A 12,575-nucleotide genomic window follows, 5' to 3' on the forward strand; every position below is an offset into this window, starting at 1 on the left:
CTTAAAAACCGGTCTTGTCTCAGCCGGTCCTACTCGGTTGCAAATGTGTGAACGGACCTTTAAGGCTGGTTCACATTGCTGCAACCGACTACGAACGAGTCCTACAAAACCGGTTTTTAAGCCTCTTAAGTCGTGTTCACACCGGCGGTGTAAAGCCCTCGCGCGATGCCACTAGATCGCATCGCAAAAAACTCAGGTGGTCATACTGAAAAAAAAAAATTGGGTTGTGTGTGTTTTATACAGCCTAGAACTTGGTCTGCCTCACAGGGGCGACGAGTCTCCCAGCTGTAGATGGGAAATTTAGCCAGTGCGGTACAGCCGCTAGCCTGGGGTCTTTAACGTGCATCACGCAGTAGTGATACACGACCGCACGCCGGTACGATGCTCATCCAGATCGAAACGGGCAGGGGTGGGGCTCGAACCCAGGACCCCTGGGCTCTGCAGCGCGAGCTTTCGCTCCACGTGCTCCGAGCTGGTGTGCGCTAGACCACTCGGCCACCGATCCTTTTTTTTTTTTTTTTTTTCTTTATTGCAAGATTTTTACAGTGAACAAAGATTCACAATGCACGACAAATTTCACTTGAACATGTGCAATATTATATTGACGACGTTAGTGAAGGCGACGATAGAACGTCGCCTGTAAGGTTTGGAGAGGCGGTGAGAATTGTTAAAATTCTCTCATCATCGACAGCTTCAAAAATGCAGGCAACCACTCCAGTTCCAGACATACTTTCTCGTAGACAGCTGCTATCAAGTTTATATTTTCAATGAAATAATACCGTACTGGACGGGCATCCAGATCCGCGTGACGGACTGCCATCCTACATCTCCAAATAGCGTGCAGGCCCAGTAAAAATACGAGGTCATATGGGAAAGGCGTCCCTTCCACAGACAAAAAGCGTATTCCCCGAGCCGTGAGCGTTATGTCTTTTTTAAGAGTGCGTTGGAGGATGTCCCAGAACAGGATAGCATCCCAGCAGTCCAGGAACACGTGCTCCACGGTCTCCGGTTTCTTGCACAAAATACAGTCCTCGCTCCATGGTACAAACATGCCCTTTTTTGCTAGCCATGTCTTTACTGGAAGCGTGTTGGTATGTAGTTTAAAATAAAAGGTTTTCACAGATCCGGGAACTAGCATTCTTTTCACGCGGGAAAGCACATCACGGTCAGTACTGTCGGAGAACAAAGAGCGATACAATGGGACGGGAAACAGGCATTCAACAAGATCTCGCTTCAGACGCTTTCGTGTGACAAAGTTTAAGTACTCTCTTGAAAATCGCACACTAAGAAATTGGTACGCACAAACAACCTCTCTAAGAAAGCCCGTTACTTGGCCTTCACATGTGTCACACGTCGAAACAATGAACTCGGGTAACTCTCTGAACAACCGTACTTGAATGACAGTTCTCAGAAACGGGTCAGCCTGGTCTCGCAAAAAGAAAAACCTCGATACCAGCTGTCGTATGAACAAATGCGACAAACTAAGCCCACCCAATTTCACGCGGCGAAAAAGGTTATCTCGTCTAGTCCTTTCCCAGGTAGACTTCCATACGTACACGGCCATCACCCGGTGCATGCGTTGCAAATGCACACGAGAGCAGTGCAGAACCTGTAACAGGTACCAAATCTTTGCAACAAAAAATAAATTACACACTGTTGCCCGTGCGAAGATAGAAAATTCCTTGCCACCCCCCTTCACGGCTTTAAGACTCATCTCCTCTGTTTTGTTACGCCAGAGCTCGTTGCTTTCACGGTAATTGTTCAAAGGCACTCCCAAGTATACACCGGGCTCTGTAGACCACTGAATAGATTCAAACACACGCGGAGTCACGTCCCAGTGGCCGTGCCAGATCCCCAAGCATTTCGCCCAGTTCACAGCACACGCTGTCTGGGCGCAATATGATCTCGTGAGTTGAACAGCCGCTGAGACGCTTTCTCTATCACTACAAAAAATCGCAACATCATCTGCGTACGCTAATATTTTAACATCACATGCATTTAAAGAAAAACCACGTATGTTCCCACTCTTTATGACACTTAGGCAGTAGGGCTCAAGAAATATGGCGAACAACAACGGCGAAAGTGGGCACCCTTGCCGAACAGAGGATAACACAGAAATGCGTTTAGTTACTTGTTTGTTAATTACAAGACTAGTCGTGCAGTTACTATAGGCCATCTTTACTCCATCAAAAATAATTTTACCCACGCCAACATGGTTTAGAATGCAAAAAAGAACATCATGGGACACTCGATCAAAAGCTTTTTCAAGATCGACTTGCAACAGAGCAACTTTCCGGAAATTAGCATCACATAGTTCCAACACACTGCGCGCAACATGAATGTTACTCATAATCGTACGTCCCTTGATACCGCACGTTTGATGTTCTCCCACCACATCTCCAATCACCGATTGCATTCGTCTCGCAAGGATTTTCATTAGAATCTTATAGTCCGTATTAGCTAGTGTAATGGGCCGGTAATTGGCTACATTACGAAGTTTATTAGTGTCTTCACTTTTGGGGATAAGGACTGTGTGGGTAAATAAAAAGGAAGGGGGAAAAACTTGGTTTTCATAACATTCGCGATACACTTGTAACAAAATACAAGCTAAATCTTTTTTATACTTTTTATAAAAGGCAGCACCCAAACCATCAGGGCCCGGTGATTTTCCGCTTTGCAAATCATCAATGGCTCTTTCTACTTCGGACACACCTATCGGCTGTTCTAACCATTCTTTTATTTCACTACCTATCTTTGGCAGAAGGGGCAAAAAATTTTCTGTGAAACCTTCTTCTTTTGGGGCTTTGTGACTCAGTAAGCTTTCGTAAAATTAAAGAACGGCTCCCTCAATTATGCTAGAGTCACGCGTCGTGGTACCCTGATAATCAATTTCAGTTATTTCATTGGCGCGTGCGTATCTCTTTTCTGTGGCTAACGCTCGTTTTGTTGGTGCTTCACCCGCGAGAAACTTTTCTGCCCGGGCACGTATTATCGCACCTCTGTAGTTCTCAGTATCTATGAGCTGTAGCTTGCTTTTTATTTTATTAATGTCATCTATAAATAACCCGGGGGATTTACACTCTTCTAGAACAAGCTCCTTTCAAGTTGAGCGTAGCTGCTTTTCCTCTTTCTCTTTCTCGTACTTTAGAATGGTTGATCTTTCTATGGCGTCCATTTTAACTACTCGTTTAAATTCTTCCCATTCTCCGGTCATCTCGCTCCCGCAGATGTTCCTAAAATTTTCAATCCTTGCATTTATCTTGTCGTTAAACACTTCGTCGTCAAGGAGCTTATAATTCATTTTCCAGTTGTGCCAATCAAATCGGTGTCGTTCTTTTCTTTTTGATCCTAACCCGAAAGTCACAAGGCAGTGGTCGCTAAAGCACACCTGCTCGACACAATAGTGTCCACACAGCGGAACTAGCTCAACTAACACGTATGCTCTGTCTAGCCGTGCGTGGCTACTTCCTTGGAAATGTGTGAACTGCACGCCCTTCGTGCCCTTTCCGCAATGTGCCACGTCCTCCAAGTAATGCTCGTTTACCAGTTCATTCCAGACATCGCCACTGCTATCCCTCCGGCGACTATGAGGGGTCCTGTCTTCTGGAGCACATGTACTGTTAAAATCCCCCACCACCACAAGCAGTCGTTCGCACTTTAAATATTCCGCTATACTTTCAAAAAAATGGCATCGTTCCGTCTCTACAGTCGACGCGTAGATACAGATTATACGAAACTTTTGATCTGAAAAGCAAATATCACAATACACGACTCTCCCATCTTCACGCGAAGCAACATTCTCAACAATAATACCTAAAGCATTTGTCAAAAAGATGCATACACCTCGCGACCTCCCTACCGCATGGCTTACGCATACATCGTATCGCGACTCAAATTGGCGCACCATCTGCTCGGTCTGCTCCTGGCTCTCAATCTTGGTTTCCTGGACCGCTATCACGTCGAGGTCGTTTTCCAAGAACAACCTTCTGAGCTGGCACTGCCTTCGCCTTGCAGACAGTCCTCTTACGTTCAGGGTAGCTATACGCAGTGCGACCTCGAGCTGTTTCATAGCTTTGAAAACTTAGGAGCTTATGACCTTGCGCCAGCTATCAGACACTTGCCAATCAGGGGGGTAGCGGGGAACCAGCTTACTGTGACAGCCGGTCTTCACGAGCCCTCGACGGCGAGCGGCTGCGTGTCGTATAGCGTCCTTTTTTCCCGGCGAGCTTCCACTGATATTCCAGGCGTCGCAGTGCCTGCTCGCTGGCAGCAGCACTGCGTGCACCCAAGTCCTCTAGTCGCCGCTTCGAAGTGATCGCGTCCAGGGACATTTCCTCGCTGGGGCTGTTCTCCGGTGCCACTTCCTTTTCCTTACACGTAGCCGTATTCTCCGCTGCTTCCTCTACTGTAGCTGCATCCGAACCGGCTGAGTGCTCGAAATCCCCCGTGGTGTCCTGGAGCTTCGCGGTCGGCATCTCGGCTGGCGCTGTGACCACAAAAGGCTCCTTTTCTCCGTCAGGTTTCCCTTCGCACTCCTTGCTAGCGGTTACTGTTGCCTTTGAAGTTGCCGACGCTACAGACGCTTGCGTTGAGGGCGCCGCCGCCTGTTCCGCCTCTTGTTCGTCCATCACAAGCTCGTTCGTGTCTTCCTCGGCCTGGCGTCCTCCTGCGACACGAGCGTAGGATCGAACGCAGTCTTGGCGTTCGTGACCATATCCACGGCACTCACTACAGCGAGGCGCCCTACAATCACGGCGAATGTGTCCAGACCGTTTGCACCGCAGGCACATTGGTGCACGTCCTGGAACAACCATAAGTACAGGGCCGCCGGTGAACCGAAGCTGGTGAGGCAGGCTTTCCAGCGTCATGCCTTCCTTCAGTGACAGCCGCGCCACCCGGGTCGACGACTCGACGCCGTCAAACCCGTCGATGTGCCATTTTTCTCGGATTATCTCTCTCACCACGCCAAACTCCTCCAGTGCCCTTTTCAGGGCTTCGTTGGGCACGTCGAAAGGCACCCGGTGAAGCTTGAGTCGGACCTCTCGTCGATCAGGGTCCATCGGCACACACCAACCTCCTTTCACCTTGAACTTGCCAGACATCATCAGTTTCTCCTTGGCAGCAGTCGACTTGAGGCGGACAATCCAAACGTGCCTCATCTGGAACACCCCCATACCGGTCACGTCGCTCAGGACGCCAAGTTGCCGCAAAGGTTCCCTGAAATCTTCAATGCGGTACGGCCGCACTCCGATGTCAGCGTGCAGAAATGCCGTGCATTTCGAAAAGTCATTCGCCGGTAGCGTCGGCAGAATAAACCGATAGTCAGCAGGAAGATCCAAAGCCCTATCACCGCGTCCAAACAGGGACGCTTGCTCAGCTCCAACGGAGCTCATGATTCCGCGTGCGCTTTCGACGACGTTCGAAATTGGAATCCCGGCCACCGATCCCCCCTGATCATACTGGCGTGCGCGATGAGCAAGTCGCTTCTCGAAAACTCGCTCCAAACGCCGTTGATTGGCTCAGCCGCTCCGCGACTAGATCGCATCGAAAAAAAGTCGGGTCAGATAGCGACTGCTCAAAACACGTCGCTTTTTCTCCCCGATGGTCGCTTTTGTGATGAAAATTATCGCGCGACTGCTACACATCGCCGGTGTGAACGCGCCTTCACAAACCGCGCATTAAACCCCATTGCCATAGCGACCCGCAAAAGGATTAACGTCGCAAGCCGTTGCAGTCGCACTTTGTCCGACTCACGTGAGTGTGTGAACCAGCCTTTTTAACCAGTCACCGAACGTAGCAAGTGGCCGCCTCGGTGCCTCCGAAGCAAAACGCTGCCCCACGGATCCTAGGTTGGAGTGTTCGTCTGTTCGAATCCCGGCCGATGCGACCGCAACCTCACAAAGGCTTTTGGCGGAGAAGGCTCCGTGTAACCGAGATGTCGGTCGCACATCCGAAGATCTCCGGTTATAATCGAAATCGGTTATAATCGTGACGTTTATAATCGTGACGTTATAATCGTGAAGATCTCCGGTTAGAATCGTGACGTCAGTGACTTGAGTTGGTCTGTATTCCGTTTCATCCTAGGTCCGAGCGCAACCAGCGCTACGACCTAGGGAGCCAATCAGGCAGCGCTAAAAGTGCCTCGTCACGGCGCTTGTCGTCTTTGTGCCTTTGCTATATCACCGTCCAAACAAATCACGCAGAAAAACAAGAAGCTCAGGATCAGGCCGCATTCATTGCGCGTGATTGGTTCCGCCAGTGATGGGCAAGAGCAGAAAGACGACGAGCGTCATCATGACACACGTGCGGTGCTGCTTTAATGGAGAGTTTTAGGGAACCGTTTTTGCACCTCCGATTCGGTACGATGGACCCTCCGGTACGCACTGTGCATATGGGAGTCTTCTGTGTTAGCGCATGCGCAGTTCGAACTGGAGGGCCCATCGTATACGCTATCGGATGTGCAAAACGGTTCCCTAAAACTCCCTATTGCCAAGATCGGATCGTATGCCGTCGGCTGCGGCTGTCACGCTGTTCGTATATAATACAAAAGACGCGATGATCCTTGCAGACATGATGACAATCTGCAGGCACGCCTATCTTAGAAGCATGTTTTCTTCATACATGCTACGAACATGTCTGAAGACGTGCTTTGTATGTCCCATGTAAGCGTCACACACAGGACACCTCAGACAGTGTATACGTACTGCCTTTTGTACGATGTATCAGCACTCTGACGTGTCCTTATACACAGCGCAAGTTCGTCTGCTCCTTTTGCGGGGATTGTGGTGACGTCAGAACGACGCCGATCTCTGATTGGCTCTGACTGAAGGATAGTGGGTAGACCTCAAAGCAACCTGCCTCGAGGTTTACCCGCTATCCTTCAATCAGAACCAATCAGAGCTTGGAGTTCTGACGTCACCACAACCTTTGCAAGAAAAGCAGACGAACTTGCGCTCGGCATGGCCTTCGAAGTAGTGTGGACTCTCTCTCTCTCGCCACGCCGACAATACCGATGCGCGAAGGCAACCTGAAATTAAATGCCCTGTGCGCCGTCCCCGCGACCTTCGACGCATGGCGCCAGGCATTTCGCGACTCTGATGAGAACACTAATAACGAGTAAGAGCAAACACGAACGGAGCCTGAGTCGGCCGTTTCGGGGAGGCGAGCACGCGCGCGGTCGACCTCTGCCGTCGAGAGGGTAGGGGCGGACCCGCGAAACGGGCGGGCCGCGATCGATGGCGATTAACGACTCCGTCGACCGATGTCAGTCAGGGTCGACCGCTCGCGGGTGCCCGCCCTGCGTCATCCGTGTCACGTTCATCGACCGACCCCCGCTGGTTTGCCAGCGAATGCAAAATTGGACGAATTTTCCAATGGCTCGTTTCGACGGTGCTGTAAATCTTTGGGAAAACACGGGACATGCTATGGACTTACAACCAGAAATGGTTCCACTCATGTAGGGGGACGGTGGCTGTGGTCACGGCCACGGTCATCCGAAGTTGTTTCTGGTAGTCAAACAGGGCTGGAAAACTTTCAGCTTTGACATTCACAATGTTGATCCCAAGGAGTCCTTCCAAGTAATGTGATTCTATGTACGTTATGGTGTGAAAGGGTCATGAAAATGTATTGATTTCTTAACGTTATGCCCTTTACGCAGGCCTACTGGCAGAACTTTCACGCAAGTCCTCGCACACAACGCCACTGAGACAGAAGCTTCCTCACCTTCGTAAAGATTGCTGGCGTAAATTCGTGAGGGCCGCGCACTTCACCCTCTGAATGACCACTGCGCCTTTACGAATGGTCGGCTCCTGGACTAAATCGGCCATCTTTGCGGCACATCGTGTATACAACCCGTCACACACTTTGTATTGCGTGTGTCTGTTGCTTTACCTACAATTACCCGAATCTGCTAATCTAAATTCATACCATCACTTGACACTTGGTGCATATTTTCAGAATAGCTATTGAGAAAACGGTCCTGCACTTTCAAATGTCCTGCACTTTCAAAAAACAAAGCGTTTAGTGTCCCTTTACTATCTTTGCCAATGGGGCTGCCTGGTCACTGGAGCGCATGCGTTCTGAGCCTAGCTCATTGAGGAAGCCGAATAAAGTAAGATCAGCTATTGCTGTTTTGAGTGCATCTTGGTATACAGTACTGGGCTAGTGCACCCGTGCAGAGGAGTGTGCATTGTACTTTTGCTATGTGTGTTGCGATACGACCGGCAGTACACTGCCCTGCAGGGTTGAGCACCGGTGCGGGAGCTGCGGGTAAATCGAACGAGCAAACAGGGCATAGGGCTGCCGCCATGTCCCTCCTCATGTGAGAAAGCAGGTGCAATTGCAGGCCTGCCTAAGCTATCTCCACTCGCATGTTACACGTGCGAGACACCGGTCGGGACGTCATGCTTGTAAACGACAATCGGGGACGTGAGCGATCCGAAGCATCGCTGTGGTCGGCCTCCCATGATTGGCCGAATACTGACTATGACGTCAGTAATGGATATCTTATTGACGCAGAAATAAGAGGAATGTAAGAACTTCAATTTTGACGGTGTTGGCAGTGTTGCTTTCAGTACAACAAAAAAAAAAAAAAGCGCGAAATTTCGACGAAGGACGAGTGAGAGGATTGTACACGACAAGCGCTGACTTAAAACTGACTGAATTTTAATGAGAAGAAACATGGAACCCTCGAGCCGCCAAAACACAAAACACCACCAATCTTATCAGTGTGATTACAATCTTGCTTCGTAACGACACATGTAAGCAATCTTGCTGCCAAACAAGGCAATGGACGGCGAACTGACACACAAACCGTCCTCGCACCGTGACATGACAAAAGCCTCCGTATTCTCCCTCGTTCTTCGGTTTGTGTGCCGCGTCACAATGGCAGTGTGAGTGAAGTAAAAAGCCTGCTCCTATTTGAGTCCCACCACACTAAATTTGTTAAAAGGGTATTGCCCTGGTCGTGTTTGCGCACCGCGCTGTCAAAGTCATGCCCACATAAAATGATGGAAAGTTCTGGGTCGCAGGTACAGAGACTGGAACAGGGGGGTTATCCGCCTGCCCTTCTTGTGGGAGTGGTGGAGACCCTCCTAAAAAGCAGCAAACGGTGGAAAGTTGGGCCCGTTGGTTCATGGTTCTTTAAATAATTAAAAGCGCCAAAAAAGACATGGACATAGAAAAAGACTCTGGACGAGTGCTGCAGGCCCAGAGAGAGTAAGACCCAGCGTTAGACCGGTAGCGCTTCCCGATGTTCGCAAGGTCAGCCATAGAATTAAAGAAGTGGCAAGCAAACACCAGGCTCCAGTGTTTTTTTCCTCTCTTAGGAAGCTGGAAAAGTTGTGTTGCAGGATCGACCGGGGTGGAAGACGGGGGGTGGGGTAGTGTGACCACCCGTCCCGCATTCAGGGCTCCTGTCCCGCGTCCCGCGCGAAATTCCGAAATCTTCAAACTGTCCCGCATTGCAGCTTGCACACTGTCGTAAAGTTCACTCCGCAACTCATGGTGCTGCCGAACGACAGGGCACGGGGAAGCGCGAAGGTCGCTGGTAATCGTGTGAATCGAAATGGTACGCAATTTTCTGTCCAAGCATTACGGGAAGCGACTATCGTTCTTGCAAAAGATCCGACGCGCATGCGCCGTTGTGCCTGTCCCTTTGGTGGCAAAATAGTGCAAGAAAAACTGTTCGCCAAAAGTTTAAATATAAAATATTGTAAATACTTTCAAATTGCTGCGTCAATGCAAAAGAGTTTCTGTTTATTTTTATGTGAAGACAGCCACACTTGCAACGGTCTAAAAAGAACAAAATGCGAAAACTTTGTGTAGGACCATGTTGATAAAAGTAAGCGTTGGCAAGAAACAATCACCCGAAAAAGATTACTGTTTCTTATTTCCATTTGATGCAGTGAGTTTTGATACAGTCGCTTTTTCTGTTTTCAACTTCGACACATTTAATAACATGTTTGGCATTAAAAATATATATATATATATCACTGGGAGTGGAATTTATTTGGGCTTACACAATAGTAAATGTGTGTACAGAGCCTCGGTTCGTTGTGTGCGTGTTAATAAACTTCCTTTACCCCCCCCCCCCCCCCCCCCCCCCCGCAATGCGTGTCCCGCATTTCGCTAGCAGGATGGTGGACAGACTAGGGTGGGGTGTGCAAAGCAACATAAAAAAAACAATTTGTGAACTGTGCAGTCGGGGTAGTTTATAAGATCCTGTTGTCGTGTGGAAAAGTATTATGTCGGGCAGTCAGGCAGATGATGATCTGGCCACGAGATCTTCATCCTCCGGCCACTTGGCACTACACTCTGCCAGGTGCGGGTGTGCGCCACACTTTAATCACACTGTCATTGTGACGCGGCACATTAACCAAAGAACGAGGGAGATTACGGACACAGAGCGAGGAGGGTATGTGTGTCAGTTCGCCATCCATTGCCTTTTTTGGCAGTGAGATTGTTTACTTGTGTCGTTATGAAGCAAAATTGTAATCACGTTGATAAGATTGGCGGTGTTTCGTGTTTTGGTGGTTTGAGTGTCATGTTTTTAATAAAAATTCAGTTGTAAGTCAGCGCTTGTCGCGTACATTCATCTCGTCGTCGTTCGACTGATAGACCACTTGTTATATTACCCAAGCATCAAGGAGAATGCAGGGATTGGTGTTCCACGTGCCGGACGCGCACACTTTTCCCGCATAAAAGATTCAAAGTAAATAACCAAAACAAAAGTGTTGACGAACGCGCGTGCAAGATGCCATTTGTTTTAGGTATTTGCTTTAGAAAAGTTGCTACTGCTGAGGCCAGCACGTGCGGCGCGTGGAACACCAACCCCCGCATTCCCCTTGATGCTTGGGTAATACAGCAAGAGGTCTATTGTTGCGCTTTTTTGGGTTGTAATGCATCACCGACTCGCCCAAGTTACCAGTCTTATACAGTTGCCTTCAGAGCGCAGTGATTGCAAGCTTCTACCATGTTCATTACAAACACCATCGAACTTGTTGTACGCAAGGTAATGACGTCATGACATGTCACTGTCATTTGCATGATGTATAAGCAATACGACCCCGGCTTAACGAGAATCTTACCTCACGTTTGCGTGTGATGTTTATTCACGTGACTTTAGAAGACCCGCGCACGAAACATGCTCTACGTCCACTGACCAGATGTGAACAGAAGGACGCGTCTTTCGAGTGCACAGCCTTCAGCGCGTGCACGCGGCCTTCCGCCGTGCTCAGGGTTGCGCGTGCACGCTCGAAGCGCACAAGACGCCCAATCACTATCGAGGAAGCTCGCTCTATAGAGGAGGCACAACTGAAACTCCTCCCTGTCGTTCTCATTATGCCGGTTACTACACATTTATCGAACGTTACGTCACCTAGCCATGCTATAGTGGCCATTTCTATTTGTTCTTGCCGCGAAAAGCAAATTCAATGAAGTGAAATGTATGCTCCATAAGGTATACGTGCTCAACAGCAACGCCACCACTTTGGCCGCCAATCTGAAGTCGGTGCAAGCCATGTATAGAAGTGGCGTGCGTATTCGTGAAAGTTCCGGCGGTCGAGCGTCCCTACGTAATTACGCGTTCCAATCAAAAAAGACTCTGCGCACGGCGCTTCAGATGAGCTGTCGGGGTTCCTTGGGAGCTGTCGCGCGAAGACGGACGGGCCGTCGGGTCCCGTCGACGCGTCAGAGTCAGCGACCTCGCGGCCAGGAATACCCGCGCGTTGAAAGCTGTACGAGAGTTTACTCCTCGCTTCTCAAAGAAGCGACATTTCTGCCAAGCGGTATGGAGGTAAATGCCGTCACGGTCGTTTACGTTTGCACGGAACATAACACCGTTCATACCGGAATGTCGATCATGATTTTGAGATGGTGTAAGTGAGTCGAAATATTGTCTTATTTAAAACCATACCCAACAAATCTGAAGGAAAGAAGCGAAAGAAACCCGATCACTGAACTTAGAGAAGAGAGATACCCTCATCTCCGGGGTTATGATGAGTTAGATATATTAGCTGACACGATCCGCGATTCGAATGTGCGCTCGATGCGGCAGAGACCAATGTCTCACGCCTATTTTATTGTATTTATAATAGGTAAGGAAGCATCTACTCTTTATCGCTTAGCAGTGGTGAGAAATCCATATAAGTGAAGAGTGATAGCAACGGCCACCGAAATCTATTTCGGTTTGTATCACCTCGCCACCTCCTCGAGCTAGACGAGTTGGTTCTGTGCACTTTATTATTTCGCCCCAGCTTTAGAGTCTTTTTCTCACACAGCCTGCAATTTGGACATTTGAGTAATCAACTCTATTGTATTTTGACCTCCCGCAGCCAATCACGGAGATCTCAATTTTATTATTTCTTTCTTCCGTCCCCTCAAATAGCTTTAAAAATCAAAATTTTACAGCTCTATTTTACTAGGGTGACCCGTTACGAATGGGCACATCTCTCGTGAAAAGACAACTTAGAGTGATACAGCATAAAGATGTCCAGCAATGGTCCGTAGTATTTATTGCGACCAATGAACGCACTCTACACCAGGAAGCCCACAAAATTACCAAAGGGAAACTTCAA

This window comes from Ixodes scapularis, unplaced genomic scaffold (assembly GCF_016920785.2).
Source record: "Ixodes scapularis isolate PalLabHiFi unplaced genomic scaffold, ASM1692078v2 PGA_scaffold3__209_contigs__length_174095766, whole genome shotgun sequence".
NCBI classification, from domain to species: domain Eukaryota; kingdom Metazoa; phylum Arthropoda; class Arachnida; order Ixodida; family Ixodidae; genus Ixodes; species Ixodes scapularis.